General features: G+C 47.3%; 1 protein-coding gene across 4 annotated transcripts in view; it reads right to left on the bottom strand.

Annotated features, from left to right (window-relative positions):
* Positions 1 to 14,066, bottom strand: part of LOC122384348 (receptor expression-enhancing protein 2-like) — a 23,686-nt gene extending 9,620 nt beyond the window's left edge. Inside the window, exon 1 of one of the 4 annotated variants that reach the window (XM_043371684.1) lies at positions 14,051 to 14,066. The gene's annotated coding sequence lies outside the window, so the exon portion shown is untranslated. Of the gene's footprint in view, positions 462 to 6,839; positions 6,886 to 7,525; positions 7,780 to 14,050 lie in introns of those variants that run through there. The other 3 variants (XM_043371681.1, XM_043371683.1, XM_043371682.1) reach the window with 3 other exon arrangements.
* Between the last annotated feature and the right edge of the window lie 250 nt (positions 14,067 to 14,316).

Here is a 14,316-nt window from a genome sequence, read left to right as displayed (position 1 = left end):
GGCAGCGTCCCGACGGTAGCCACTAGCCAGCCAGCCGGTCCGTATACGGCTGGGACTGTCTCAGACAGCGGCGACTGGATGGGAGACGGCGCTGACAGCCAGCAAGAAGAGCTTGACGTCAGACAAGGAATGATGTGGCACCTTTCCGGCGCGGGGACTGATGTCAAAACAGAGCGGGAGGGTTATTTATGGTATTTATGGCCGTGAGAGCAGGAGTAGCAGCGGTGGCGCACAGCGGCCAACCGTCAGCTGAACCCAGCCAGACCAGTAGCCACCCATAACGAGAACCGTCCTGACGTCACTCCAAACCGGCGGCCACAAAATAACTGGGAGCAACTCCCAGCAGAGCCCCACGCCTACGTCGCCATCCTGACGTGATAATAACGCTGAGACGAGAAATTCGAAGCCGAAAGCTGTCACATCCAGCAGGTGACTATGAGCGCACCGGTAATCCGCTACCTGCCTGCCGCTAGTTCCGCCCGGATCAGGGCGGTACCTCAGTTTCTGTCATTTTCTTCACCTAGCCTCCGTCGTCAGCTGACCAGGGGGCAATCGATGGGCGGCGGTCTAGCGGCAGTGACCGTCACTCTGGCCGGCCTCCGTTCTCCGCCGGCCCTGACCGGCGCGGCGGCGGCCAGCCACGTGACTGGCCGTAGAGGCCGGCGTCTCGGGCAGCTTGGGTCCACAAAGGAAGTGCACGGCCGGTGACGGCCTTCGGGGCGCGCCGAGTCAGTCAAGGCGGCCGGCGTGCCGGTGCGAAGTGAGTCAGAGTCATCTGGCGTGACTGGGTTTCCGACAGCGGCACGCAGCCCGTCAGCCGGCCAGCTGTGGATCATTATCCCAGACAGCTCCGGCACGCAGGACGGACACTTGGTCCAATCAGGACAGCAAATCGGTCACGGACGTTATCGATCGACCTAACTCGATTTAAATCGATGATCAATAAACAGAACGTTCTTGAATCAGCACAGCCCCGTCCCTCCTGTCATAAGCATCTGGCTAGATTCACTCCACCCGCTTCCCCAAAACCAGACTCTGTCGGGAGTGGCGCCCGCCGGGGTTCTCACTCCGAGCGTCCCTCCGACAGCCGCCAGAGGTGCCCAGGTGGGAAGCAGGTGGTGCCTGAACTCCGTCACACCCCCATCAGGCCCAGGGAGGGTAGGAGTTGGCATGGGGCCGGTCACTGATCGACGCCGCCGCGCCGAGCGGCGGCCAGATTCCAGCGCCCGGCGACACGAACGAACCGGGCAGGCGTGGCAGCGGCCCAGGCCGGGTCAGAGTTGGCAGAAAGCCGACAGGGGTGGGAGAGGGGGCTGGCAGGGGGTAGAGGAGTCAGTGATGGTGGGAAGGAGCGGGGCGTGGCCGCGGTTGGTGTGGAGCTCGCAGGGGACCGGTATAAGTCCACTAACTAGAAAAAGTGCACCATGCTCGAAACCTCAGTTGTGTACTGCTTACATACTACTTTCTATGTTTGTAAGCATGTGTGCGATTATTTTGGCTAGAAGGACGGGCCACCTGTTGCCCTATACTCAATGAATGAATGACCCTCTTACTACCGGTAAATATTCAAAGCGGACTGCGACAGAACATGGCGACCAAACCAGCATAGGTTGGATATTGCAAGACGAATCCTAGCAGCTCGTTGGTCGAGATATTCACAGCAAACAGAGATTGACAGGCATCACTGGTCATGTTCACATGACAGCCGCCACCTCTTCGACACGCTTGTATAGCGGTATCACCCAAAAAATCCCAGAATTAGCTTAACCCGCGCCCTGCTGGGGGGGTGTTTGAACACCCCCCCTTGTGGTTTTTTGCGAATATCTAAAAAACGGCGGCGCGGAGCGCCGCCGTTTTTGGTACACCTTATCATACATCAATTCTACACATGTTGTGAAAATTTCAGACCAAGGTTATTCAAGGTCAGGTCACCAGGTCACTTGAAGTGACCTCACCTCATAAAAAGTTTCAATGTCTGTCATAGCTACACCGAGTGACCGATCGCTTTGAAACTTTCAGCGATTGCTAAGAGCAATAGCATGTACAAAATGTATATCTCAGAATTTTGATATCGATGACCTAAGGTCAGGTCAATTTTGCGACCTCCCCATTATAAGTCAATGGGAGAAAATTGAAATGCGCCTCCTTTGGACGAAAGACATTATAAACACTCCCAAACACTGAATTACAAGTGGTTTAGACACAATGAACATGAAAATGGTGTCCGTGACCCCTGTTTATGCCCTGAGGTCATCTTAGGTCACGAATGGTATCTAACAGTTTTTCGCAAATAACTTTTGATAGAGGCATGCTAGAGCGATGAAAACGCCTTAGATGTGTTCAGCTCGACGATACGGATCGACTGATATGCAACATGACCCTTTCCGGTCAGGTCATGACCTTGACCTGAGGTCAAATTTTCAAGTTGACCTTTCAAGGTCAAGTTATAGTTCATTCGATGCGTCTTGACGAGAGGAACACGATGCCGGTAAAAGTAAGCTCGTACGAGGCTTGGGTCAAAAGTTATTGCAGAAAAACAGTTTCCGAAAAAATCGGCTATTTTTGCAGTTTTTGCCCCCTGCAGGCAAAACCGTTGACGTTAGGTCAAATCTGAGAAAATTACTCAGAAAGGGCGTTAATAGGGCTATCAAATGCGCTTTTCCGCGGCGCTGTAGCTCTATTGGTTCCCGAGTTATGCGTTGGCTTCTTGGAAATTGTCGACATTCGACCTGGAAATCGGCGAAATTTTGCCTTCAATGACCTCTGGTGACCTGACCTTTGACCTGACCAAAAAATTGACCGAAGTGATTTCCTCCTTATTTTTGACGCTCTTTCGAACGCCGCCTTCCGCGTATCGCTACGTGGCCCAGGAGCCGAGTTAGAAGGGGGGGTGTTCAAACACCCCCCCCCCCCAGCAGGGCGTGGAAATCCAGGACCCCCAGCCGGGCGCGGGTTAACGGATCGTAACCGACGCCGTTCTCCTCAGCAAACACGATAACGAACACGGAAAGCGAACACGGGAACGGACCCAGCCGGTTCCGCTGGACCGCCGAGACACAGCTCCAGTGAGTCTGTTCCTGACTTCCGCCCGGCGCCACGTCAGCTAAACGTCCTGTGATCATCGACCCTCCGCCGGTATCGCCCGCATCAGCGGAGGCGGATACGGCGGCTGGCGGGCCCGCCAAGGAAGGAGTCCGGTTAGTTGGGCGGAAGACGGTCAGATTAGCGTTAGGGAACTGCTTACAATGACTCAGTGGAAGCCATAGACACTAAAATGGAGCTCACACTAGCTCAGAATGGTGATCGAAGCTAGAAGCACCAGAATCAAACGATGCATCACATGTTTCGAGAAACGTGCAGCTATCGTAACAATATCGACCTATTTTTATTCACCTGCTCTCCCCCGCTCCTTACAAAGATCTTGCAGCGATTCTCACACCAGGTTCGCCAGCGCCGACAACTCCTGTGCGCACTTTGCACGTCCCAGGTCGAGAGAGAGTTCTTTGTTCTCTAGCCTGCACAGGCCTCATGCTGGGATCGGGCTACGCTCCATCTGGCCTGGAATGTTGGCACGTGCGCGGCGAGCTCGAGCGAAACAACGAAAACAGGAGAGATGGTGTCACGGAAATAGAACTTCATTCTAATTGGACATGACGAGTGGGTTATTGCACGATGAAAGTGCTCAGTGCTCACTACAAAATTGCATTTGTTCGATGCAATTCAACTGTTTTGTACCTGTAGAAATGTCACACGCAGATGTGACAAATAGCTCACCACAATCCCTTACTCCCACCGTGCCCCACCACTCGGCCCAAGATAATCGTGAGTACCAATGAGTGCCCTCTCCACTCTCCCATCGTTTGGCCGGCCGTCTCTCGGCACTTCCTCGATCTCCCAGGGAAGGGAAGGCCGGCTGACCCTGACCTCCGCTCCGGAGCGGAGGGGAGGGGAGAGGGACGGGGAGGAGCGCTTCCTGGTCCGCCGGCGAGACAGGAAGCGTCGCGACGCTCCGTTCCGCGCGCCCCACGAGACAGCTAGGCGGCGTTCATCAGGACGGCGCAGTAAGAGGAAGGCGTATGATTTGGTTACAACAGCCTTTATCTCTGAATGCCAGCATATTAGGACAAGATAAATAGAAAGTTATGCACTGAGATAAGACTTTCGATATTAATATTAAAGCTTCTGCAGTTTTGTCATAGATCACACAACTATAAGTACCTACTTCTACCTTATGTTTTTCACATTTTCCTTTTTTCCTTTCTTCAATTGTTCCCCATGGGAATACCGACAAAGATTGCTTTCTACCGACTTCCGGACGCCTACTTTATTTAGTCTGTCCATCTAAAAATCCCCTCAGTTCGCCCGTCGCCGCGTAGGTAGTTGAAAACCCCGTCACGCCACACTGAATGCCTTGTCCTTGACAAAATCTAAGGTAGGTATGGTTAGATGAAAACAACATCTCCATTATCCTTTAGCATTTTGCTGTTTCGCCAATGACGAATAATATTCAGTAAGAAACAGGGCTGCGAAGTCGGAGTCGGTCGGAGTCGACAGTTCTGCCCGGAGTCGGAGTCGCCAAAATGTTGCCGACGCCGACTCCGGAGTCGGAGCTAACGCTGCATGGCTAAACATCATGCACTGCACTTGTTTGCTTGACGGTACTGCACCCGAAATTATATTTTGTCCAAAAAAGGCCATTTTGTTGTGTTTAACGAACGTTTTAAGCGAAAGAAGCAGAAGACGATGAATGCCCCAGAACCTGCTTTTTAATTCTGCATGTCATTTTTAATGCATATTTGCAACGCAAAGCCTTGGAACGCATAAGGGATGGTTTCAGGCAAGATAAAAACACCGCCATTATGAACTTCAATATCACGATATGGATTTTAATAGAACCGTCCGGAGTCGGAGTTGGAGTCGGAGTCGATTTTTAAGCCAGAGCCTGGGTCGGAGTCGGAGTCACCCTAAAATCCATCGACTCCGCAGCCCTGGTAAGAAAGATTGGAGAAGCAATGGCCAATGGGACTATTGCGGTCAGAACGCGTACCCGTTATATTTCATAAATACTTGGTACGGTCTGGCATCTAACCAAGCTGATGATAGTCATTTTAGGATAGAAGAAGACCTTGACTTTCAGGTAACAGACACAAACAACCAGTCTTATAATCACCTCACCGCCAACTGATGACCTATATTTTCCAGGATGAACATGGTTCATCCTAAACATCACTGTCTACCTGACCCGTGGGTCCATCTCTGAACACTTGGGACATCTCGAATTTTCCACAGAAATGAAGTCAAACGAAATATCCAGGGACTTCTTGTCTCTACGGTACCTGCCTGACTGCGTCTATCCTTTAGCTGAGAATGACTCGAATGAGAATATCCTAAAATGAGAATGACTGAGAGCTAGAATGACTCGCGATAGCTCAACTTGCAGTGAACTGGAACTACGCCGGAAGGGAAACTCTTCTTGTGTAAATCGAGGGTAATGATTCGTGCCGAACTGCCGATCTAGGACGTATGTATAACGGGGCCAAAGATGATCCCAAGACACTATCACTGCAGGAGACCTCGAAACTGCATCTCAATAGCCAGTTGAATGGCTGACAACATTCAATATTGCCCAATGTAAAGCACTATGTCTCAGACTATGAGAACAGACCTATGTTGCTGAGGAACATACCTTTAGTTAAACGTCTGACAGAAGAGATCCTGCCTCCTGGCATCTATCCAGCTATAATACCTACTCAAACTTTCAAGTTCACAGAGCAAGCTATTTCAATTTGGCTCAAGTGCTGGTTGTAGTTAGTGCCATACTCTTATTTTTATGCCCATACCTATTTTCACAGTATTTGGGACCCTGATGTCAGTGTGACAGCCACAATGGTTTCACTGGAGTCCACACTCATCTGGGAATCTTCAAACAAACTGAATAGCACTGGGCAGCAGACTAGCATGAAGAAAGGCAATGAATATCATAATAGGAGTCATATGCTTTTCCTTCCTTAGCCTGGGAATTGGGAAGGATGCCAAATACAGTCTACATGTTACAGATATGTACTAATTACCAGAAGGTAAATGGCACAAGGCATGATTGTAGAAAATAGTTTCCTCAGTGATGATGACAAAAGGCACCTTATGACATCTTCAATTCACAGTTGAGTTGGATGGATAGGTGAATATATTCCTGCCCGGGGCCGGGATGATTCAATAAATGTCACCGAGGTTTTTTAGCGAAAACTCCGAGGGCCGTTAGGCCCGAGGTGCTTTTCGCTAAAAAAGCGAGGTGACATTTATTGAATTCCCGGCCTTAGGGCTGGAAGGTGTTTCCCATACCTGCCAAAAAGCTCACAACTATAATTGATAGTGACGTCAGCAGCCGTGTGGTTCAACGCGTTTAACCACACCCCTTGAACCACACGGCTGGCAATATTAAAGCACTGCATTAAACTTTGAAAAGTGTGGTACAGTGCACGTGCCATTAAAATGCCTGGATGTCTCGATTTAATCACACAATGTAGCAGGTATGGGAAACTTAGAAACCAGCCACAGTAATCATAAACTGGCATGGCAGACCCAAAAATCAATTGCAACAACACAACACACAACACAGCCAGGACATAACCATCTTGATCTATGTCAGGGTGACAGCAACTGAAACAGTGTGCCACCATCTCTGTAAGCCTTTGGCCTTATGCAATGATATGCTATTCATATCACACTTCACAATTGCAGGGAGGCTTCACAAGCATAATGCTAGAGGCCGAACAAACAAACCTAGAGTTGGGCTTGCCAGGCCATCAATTACAGCATCTCATGACTCATAATAAACTAACCATGTGTAAATGTATCTTCTGGCTTCTTTTAGCAGAAGCAAACAGGTTCAGAATCTGGAACAAAATCTGTGGCTGATGCAGCACATCTTTAATCTTAAAATAATGGCCTTAATCATGATAGCATCTGAAAATCAGACCTGACATGTTTGCTTTCTTTTCTTATTGAGGAAAATAATGCAATTTTGTCAATTTTGGAAGCTTCAAAAGTGGTAAATAACCCACGTAACACTGTGACTCCAGAGTTAAGCATCCAACATCCATCACAATTCACAATCGGCAAGATGGAATATAGACCAGGGTTTCAGCAAATTCATATCAATAATTTGATAGTAAACTGAAGGGATGCAGATCAATAGTCCTGAACTAACCAAAGGACCATCATGAGTCATGAGCAAGAGCTCAAGTTTCGGTTTAAAACCAACATTGATATCAACATGACATGCATCGCGATCCACATCAACATTAGACACGTTTACATAGGGTTTGTTGCAAGCTTATATCTCCGTCCGTGATGTTGCAAAAGATGCCGATGGGATGGTGCTGAAAAATTTACAAAATGATCCCCTCTAAATGTTTGAAGACCACTGCATCGAAATTATCGCCAAATTAACGAGCTAGAGCCTCGTCAAATATGCTATGTAAACCGGGTTATTCTGATTCGTTGAAACAGGATTTAAAATCCTCACCTTTACCAAGGCCCAAGGCCGTATATAGCCAAGGCCGTACTCTTACGATGATCCGCAACCAAATTACTGAAAATTAATAGCCAACTGTCGATATCTTTAAACTTCAACTTGCTGGTTGGTTTGGGTTAAGCACCACATCCAGTGGACCAAGGTGCTAACCGGAACTCTCACGCTGTTCCAAGCGGTCAGGTAGCGGCAATGCCACGTGCATTGCCCGGGAATCGAACCCGGATGGCCGAATCTAGAGGCAAGTATCTTACCCCCAGACCGGAATGCTCCCCAACTTCAACTTGCAATAGCAGACCCAGGGGGGTACGCTCCGGCTGTTTAGCATTATGAAAAATGGTGACAGACGTTTGTGGAGGATTGTCGACGAACTCTTGTTCCGTGAGCAGTACTTACACGCTAGCGGAAAATTCACCAATCAGCGCTCGGCGGTACTCGACGCTGATTGGTCCGACGCTCGTGACGAAATTGCGGGGGACCGCAGTTATTCTATATGGACCCGAATAGGCTTTTGGATTTCGGAGGGGTTTCTTTAAAATTATATGCTGTTTCGAGCTGTTTTCGAGTTGAAATATATTTCTTATGACTGTTACCTATATAATGGCACCATAAAATCATGATTTTGATAAATATTACCGATGAAATATCGGCCGAAAAGACATGCTGTCATGGTACGGACTGCCCTGCGGCTGATGTGGGGTCCCTAATGCCAGCGTATGGTAATAATGGGGTGACGAAGGGTTATTGGAGACTCTTAGAGCCCCATCAGCATTCAGCATAGGGTCATCAGAGGCCGGGAACGTCCATCAGGGGTCTGAGTAGGCCTGTCATAGGGGCATACATGACACATCATGGCCCATGGGTCAATGTAGATCCATGGGGCCGTTGAAGGGCCATCATTGTTCAGCGTGGGCTCGCAATTACCTCTGATGGGCATATGCCGTGCCCCGATGGACTAACGCTGGCCCCTGATGAACCATCACCAGCCCCTGATAGGTCTACAAAGCCCACTGCTGGGTCTAAATTGGTCACTGATATGCCCAAATGGGCCACTGAGAAACCCGTACAACATCCCCTGACTGCACCTGCTGGACCAGTGCCGTCCTCTCATGGGCCCACCACAGCTCTTGAATGACCTTTTCAAGTCCCTTGAAGTGCCTTTATTGGCCTAAATGGCCCCTGATTGGCTTATGTGGTCCCTATTGGTCCTATATGGCCCCCATGAGCCCTCAACGTCCCTAGACGGCCTTACATTATATGTCACTGGGCCCTGTTGGGTCAGCACCGGCCCCTGATAGGCTTGCACTGGACCCACCGGGCCTATACCGACCCATGAAGGGCCTATGTCGAGCCCTCATGGGCCTCCGATGACCACACGCCGGCATGTGTGGCCCTATCAGCAGTGGTCCGTCTATCCCATGTAGGCTTACGGTCTTTTTGGTCGATGTGACACCGGTAGTATATAGAAATGTTATGATTAAATGTCGTTATTACACAGTCAAAAGCCACAGAAAGAATATCCAAGCTCAAAAATGGCCTCAAACCCAACAAAAACTGGTATAAATCCCCTTCAAAAGCCGTAAGTCTATTAAACGCCATAGGGGAATAGCTGCAGTCCCCCGCAATTTCGTCACGAGCATCGGGCCAATCAGCGTTGAGTATTGCCGAACGCCGATTGGTCGATTTCCGCTAGCCTGTAAATGCTGCTTGCGGATATAGTTTTGAACAAAAGAGGGTCGCGGCTACTAATTATCGCTTGTCACCACTTTTTCGTCGGGAGCGTTCTACCTGGTTTATATAGCCTTGAGCAGACCCCACGCCTCACGACCACCGCGCGACCACCCAACCATACTTCGCCGCCGAATCAACTGCAACGCGCGTTGTTTTGATTTTGGTTTGAAAGGAATGCCCATTCAGACGTTGCCCTAAAAATATGGATTTCGCACTTTTTTGAAGAGTACTTCACCTTTTGCATAATTTGATTTTTAGTGCATGTTTATCCCTCAGTTGAAATCAACGTCAGCCTTTATAAAAAATTATATCAGGATCACCAGAATATTAATGCAAATGATCAAGGCATGGAAATGGACATAACCATATATGACATAACCAAGGCTATGGACATAACTTATGCCTGATTGAGCCTTGGCACCGTTTTTAGCGTCATCTATAATATCCTGAAGACGATGCTACTGCCCTCTGCAAGAGAATGAACCTAAACCGCTGCAGCTGTAGAGATGCGAGTGGACCCGGTGTAGGCTATTTGTATTGGCCATGCCGATGACTGATGAGAAACATAAAATGCGTATAAAATAAGCTAAAGTGCGGCAAGGAAATTGACGACCCCCTTAACCCGCACCCTGGTGGTGGTGGTGGGGGGGGGGGGACTATTCCCCCCTCCAGACTTTTCAATATATCTCCAGAACCGCTGCGCCGATCGTCACCAAACTTTCAGTACCCTCCCGGGCATCAATTTTACATATTGTGACAAAAAAATCCAAAGACTATGGTAGATTGACCGCAAATGACGTCAGAGTGACGTCATGTTCTGCCGTTTTCGACCAAAAAAAAGTTTCGCGGGAAGAGCTGTCAGGCCTAGGTAGGTATAGCTTTGATGATACAGAAAAACGTTCAAGACATCAAAGGTGTAAAACCAGTAAAACACCTTTTGGGCGAAGAACGAGCGAGCGAGATAGTGAGCCCTGCACGTGCGGAAGGGCGAGAGGGTACTTCCAACGGGCTTGTGCAAAGCACCCTTCTAACCGGTCGCTAGCGGTGTGCCAAATTTGAACGCAATCGGCCCAGCCGTTCCTGAGATCTGGAAGCGGCATTCTGCACGTAGGTACATATACGCACGTGCAAACGGGTCCAAAATGACTTTTGCACGGCACCCTACTAACCGGTCCCCAGCCGTGTACCAAATTTGATCGCAATCGGCCCAGCCGTTCTCGAGATCTGGAAACGCCCCCTGCACGTGCGCACGTGCAGTAGCACCCTAACCACAACACATGGGAATGCATTGCCTGGTGGGTGCCTATACCTGTATGCCAAGTTTCAGCGAAATCGCCCCAGTAATTACCGAGTTGCTGAAATGGGAACAAATTTGGCACCTCTTCTTTTTGTAGGGTAGCCTGGGGCAAGACGCCCCAGATAATTTATTTTGCTACATAACTTTTGTCCCACGTGACCTGGACGGCTAAATTTGTGCTCAATGCGTTCTTTGGACATTTTACTTTAACCCGCGCCCTGGTGGGGTCTGTTTATAACGCGACCTGGTGGGGAGGGGGGGCTATTTTTTGCCCCCCCTCGTATCTCCGAAACTACTGGACGGATCCGCAAAATTCAAACGGCGTTTGAAAGGCCTGTCAAATTTGTCGAAGGAAACCAAATTTCATTGACCTCGGGGTCACCGATGACGTCACAGGTCAGGTCAAAGATGAAATGTTTCACCGTTCACGGGTCTTCTAGGGAATGCGCTATAACACCAAGGAAAACGCATTTTGTCGAGAATCAGCGATAGGGCGTCAGTTGCCTAGTAGATATGTTGCTATTAGAGGTCACTGACAATACCAGGTCAGGTCACAGGTCAGGTCACCAAGGGTCACAGGTCAGGTCACATGAACCCAACTTTACTATGGTTGTGTGATGCATGTTTTATGGCCAATTTTTCATTTCCAACCCAATGGTGTTGGTTATAAGACTATCAGGTACGGTTTAGGTCACTTTCTGGTAGAGGTCAGGTCAAGGTCAGGTCAAAAAAGGTCAATTTTCAAAGTTGATATTTTTGCATAAAATGGGTATTGATTCGATGCAGCTCGTCACGGGGAGTCTAATGGTGGTCTTTGTTTTGCGCTACGGGGTCCAGAATTGCTAAAAATTGAGTTTGAAAATTTGACGTCATCAATTTTGAACAGTTTTTTCGCTATAACTTCGCCAAAAAAAGAGGTATCAATCTCAAATTTAGTATGCGGATGGAAGGCGGTAAGGACTATCACATATATTCCGGTTTTTGCGAAATTCAAAAAACTTTTTGGATTTTTCGACTATTATATCCAAAAAATCTATTTTTTTATTTTTGGGGATCAAAATCCAAAAATTTTAAAAATCCGAGATAGCAGTTTTGTAGCCCTTTCAATTCTACAGCTTTTATGTCTTTATTATTTTTCTGTATTTGCAAAGCTATAGGCCTGACAGCTCTTCCCGCGAAACCCTTTTTTGGGTCGAAAACGGCAGAACATGACGTCACTCTGACGTCATTTCCAGCCAACCTATCATAGCCTTCGGAAAAATTTTTGGTCACAATGTGTAAAATTGATGTCCGGGAGGGTACTGAAAGTTTGGTGACGATCGGCGCAGCGGTTCTGGAGATATATCGAAAAGTCTGGAGGGGGGGCAAAAAATAGCCCCCCCCCCCACCAGTGTCCTTTTTCATAAAGCCTGGAATTGTAGAATTGTAGTTGTAGTTTGTAGGTTTGTACTTTCGATTGTACAAATCTGTTTCATAAAGGAAAAAGTACAATCCGAAAGTACAAACTACAATTCCACAAACCTACAACTCACATTCGGCAATTATCAGCCAAAAAAACTAGCAATCTGTTTCATAAAAAGAACGGTTCCTCTGATTTTGGGATTTCCTTGGCGGAAAATACAATCGAAATCTACAGCGCCCTAACCGTGTGTAGAATTTCGGAGATGAAGTATAGGAATCAGCTTAACGTTGCTAATAATTTAATTCAATAATAACCAATGCTCAGATACACGATATGTATTATTACTGAGCGAGAGAGCGCAGCGAGCGAAGCGAGGTCTTTTCAATATAACGAAAAAATCTCAGTATTGAGCCGCCCGGTCCGGCCCGGCCAGTAACACTTTTGCCGGGCTAATATCTCAGCAACCGCTGGACCGATTGGCCTTCGGTCTTTTTTGTTGGGTAGTCCTATTCCTTCTACCCCGTAATTGACTACTCCTAATGCATTTCAGAAACCCTCGTGGCACGTACCACCATAGGCGATGGAACGGGGGGGGGGCACCGGGGCACCGTACCCCCCTTTGATTTTGCTATTTTATCATTAGCCCTATGGACGTTGCATGGAAAGAATGGGACCAAAAGTCGGCAGTGCCCCCCCCCCCTTAATTGAAGGTGTTACTGCGTGCCACGTGAAAAGTCAAGGGTGTTCATTTTCAAGCTGTTTGAAAAAGTAATGATTTTGAGAGGCTCATATCTCAGCAGCCGCTAGGACAATTGTCTTGCGGTAATTGTTGTAGGGTAGATGCATCCCTTCTACCAAAGGTCGCATACTCTTGACCTATGTGAGTGGCCCCCACTGCATGTGCAAAAAGCAAAAAGAAGAGGTGTTAACTTTGTTCCCGCTCGTTTTTCGCCCAAAAGGCACTTAACTGGTTATTTTCATCATTTTCCTGTTTATATATAACTTCATGTGTGCCGCATTTCCGAAAAAAATGCCGGCATTGAACGGCGGCTCGACCCGACCCCCTCGATCCGGCTGACCCACGCCAATGGCGTTTTTGAACGGAAGGAACTAAAGCGCTGAAATTCGTAGCATCGTTCGGGCCTATTCATTGTTTATAATTCGACAAAAAGACGGCATTTTATCAACAATTTATTTTCCTTATTCATACGAACCTTTTATCAGTAGGTAGTCATGATAAGTTCACGAACAATATCTAAAAGTGAAGGATAAATATATATCTAGCTATTATTGATATCAATATCTGAATACATTATGCTAGGTACTATACTACCTACCATCGATCGACTCATGTAACATTTTTTTTTTTAAACATAGCTCATTAAATCTTACATTAACATAACAGTTTTTTGCGGATAAACTTTTCTGGGAAAAAAGAGCAGCCTACGCTCATGTCCAATTTGTTTCCGGCTCAGTTTCTTCAACCAACACTGATGGAATGACCATGCACCTTCTCTTCAAGATGTAGCCCATTTCCTTTCACGCAGTAGGAAAGCTTGTATTTTTATCAGTTTTCATCCCGTCTCCTGGGTGGCTCCAGCCTCCATCTATTTGCTTCTCGCTTCGTCACAATGCTCTTGCATTTTGATTTTGGCATTTGATTCGCTGGCTTTTTTGTTGCTTCATGTTTCACTAGGCTGCATTACTTATCAAAACGGGTAATTCAAGGCTCAAAGCAATTTGAGGTCACATAGCTCGTCGCTAGGTAATATGACGATCAACAATATCCATAATAACCACTCTATAACTCGGATAGGCTTAACCTAAACCTTTTTCAGCCATTTTTGCATTATTGTCTGAACAATTCATGAAGAATTCTTTCAATAAACTAATGACTTGTTGGACTTACCCAGATACCAAATCTCGAAACAAGCACATGTTGAAATGATTGCAATGTTGAAAATGTTAATACTTTCAGCATAAAAGTTCTAGCTATGCATGTGCAAAGCGATGGCTGATCCCTAAAAGCAATTCAAGTTATTTATCAATAATTATTTCTTTTAAAAATTGCAAAAAACTGTCAGCACACCATACGCAATTTGCAACACAACATCGAAAACTGTTGCAGAAGTTTTTGTTTACTCCGTTGCCATGGAGACGAAGCCCCGCAAAACCACGCTCCCGGATCGAAAGTACAATTCTATTGACGCCGCATGTCCAGGCTTTATGAAAAGTAGTAGTTTGTAAAATTGTACTTTGAAAACTACAAATGTACAAACTACAATCGGATTGTAGAATCTTTATGAAAAAGGACACAGGTCGCGGGTTAACCCTCGCACGACCAGGCCATTTCTC

Source organism: Amphibalanus amphitrite, unplaced genomic scaffold, assembly GCF_019059575.1.
Source record: "Amphibalanus amphitrite isolate SeventyFive unplaced genomic scaffold, NRLGWU_Aamphi_draft 000187F_arrow, whole genome shotgun sequence".
Classification (NCBI taxonomy): domain Eukaryota; kingdom Metazoa; phylum Arthropoda; class Thecostraca; order Balanomorpha; family Balanidae; genus Amphibalanus; species Amphibalanus amphitrite.
Note: the sequence above shows the minus strand (reverse complement) of the source record. Positions and strands in the feature narration are given on the sequence as shown.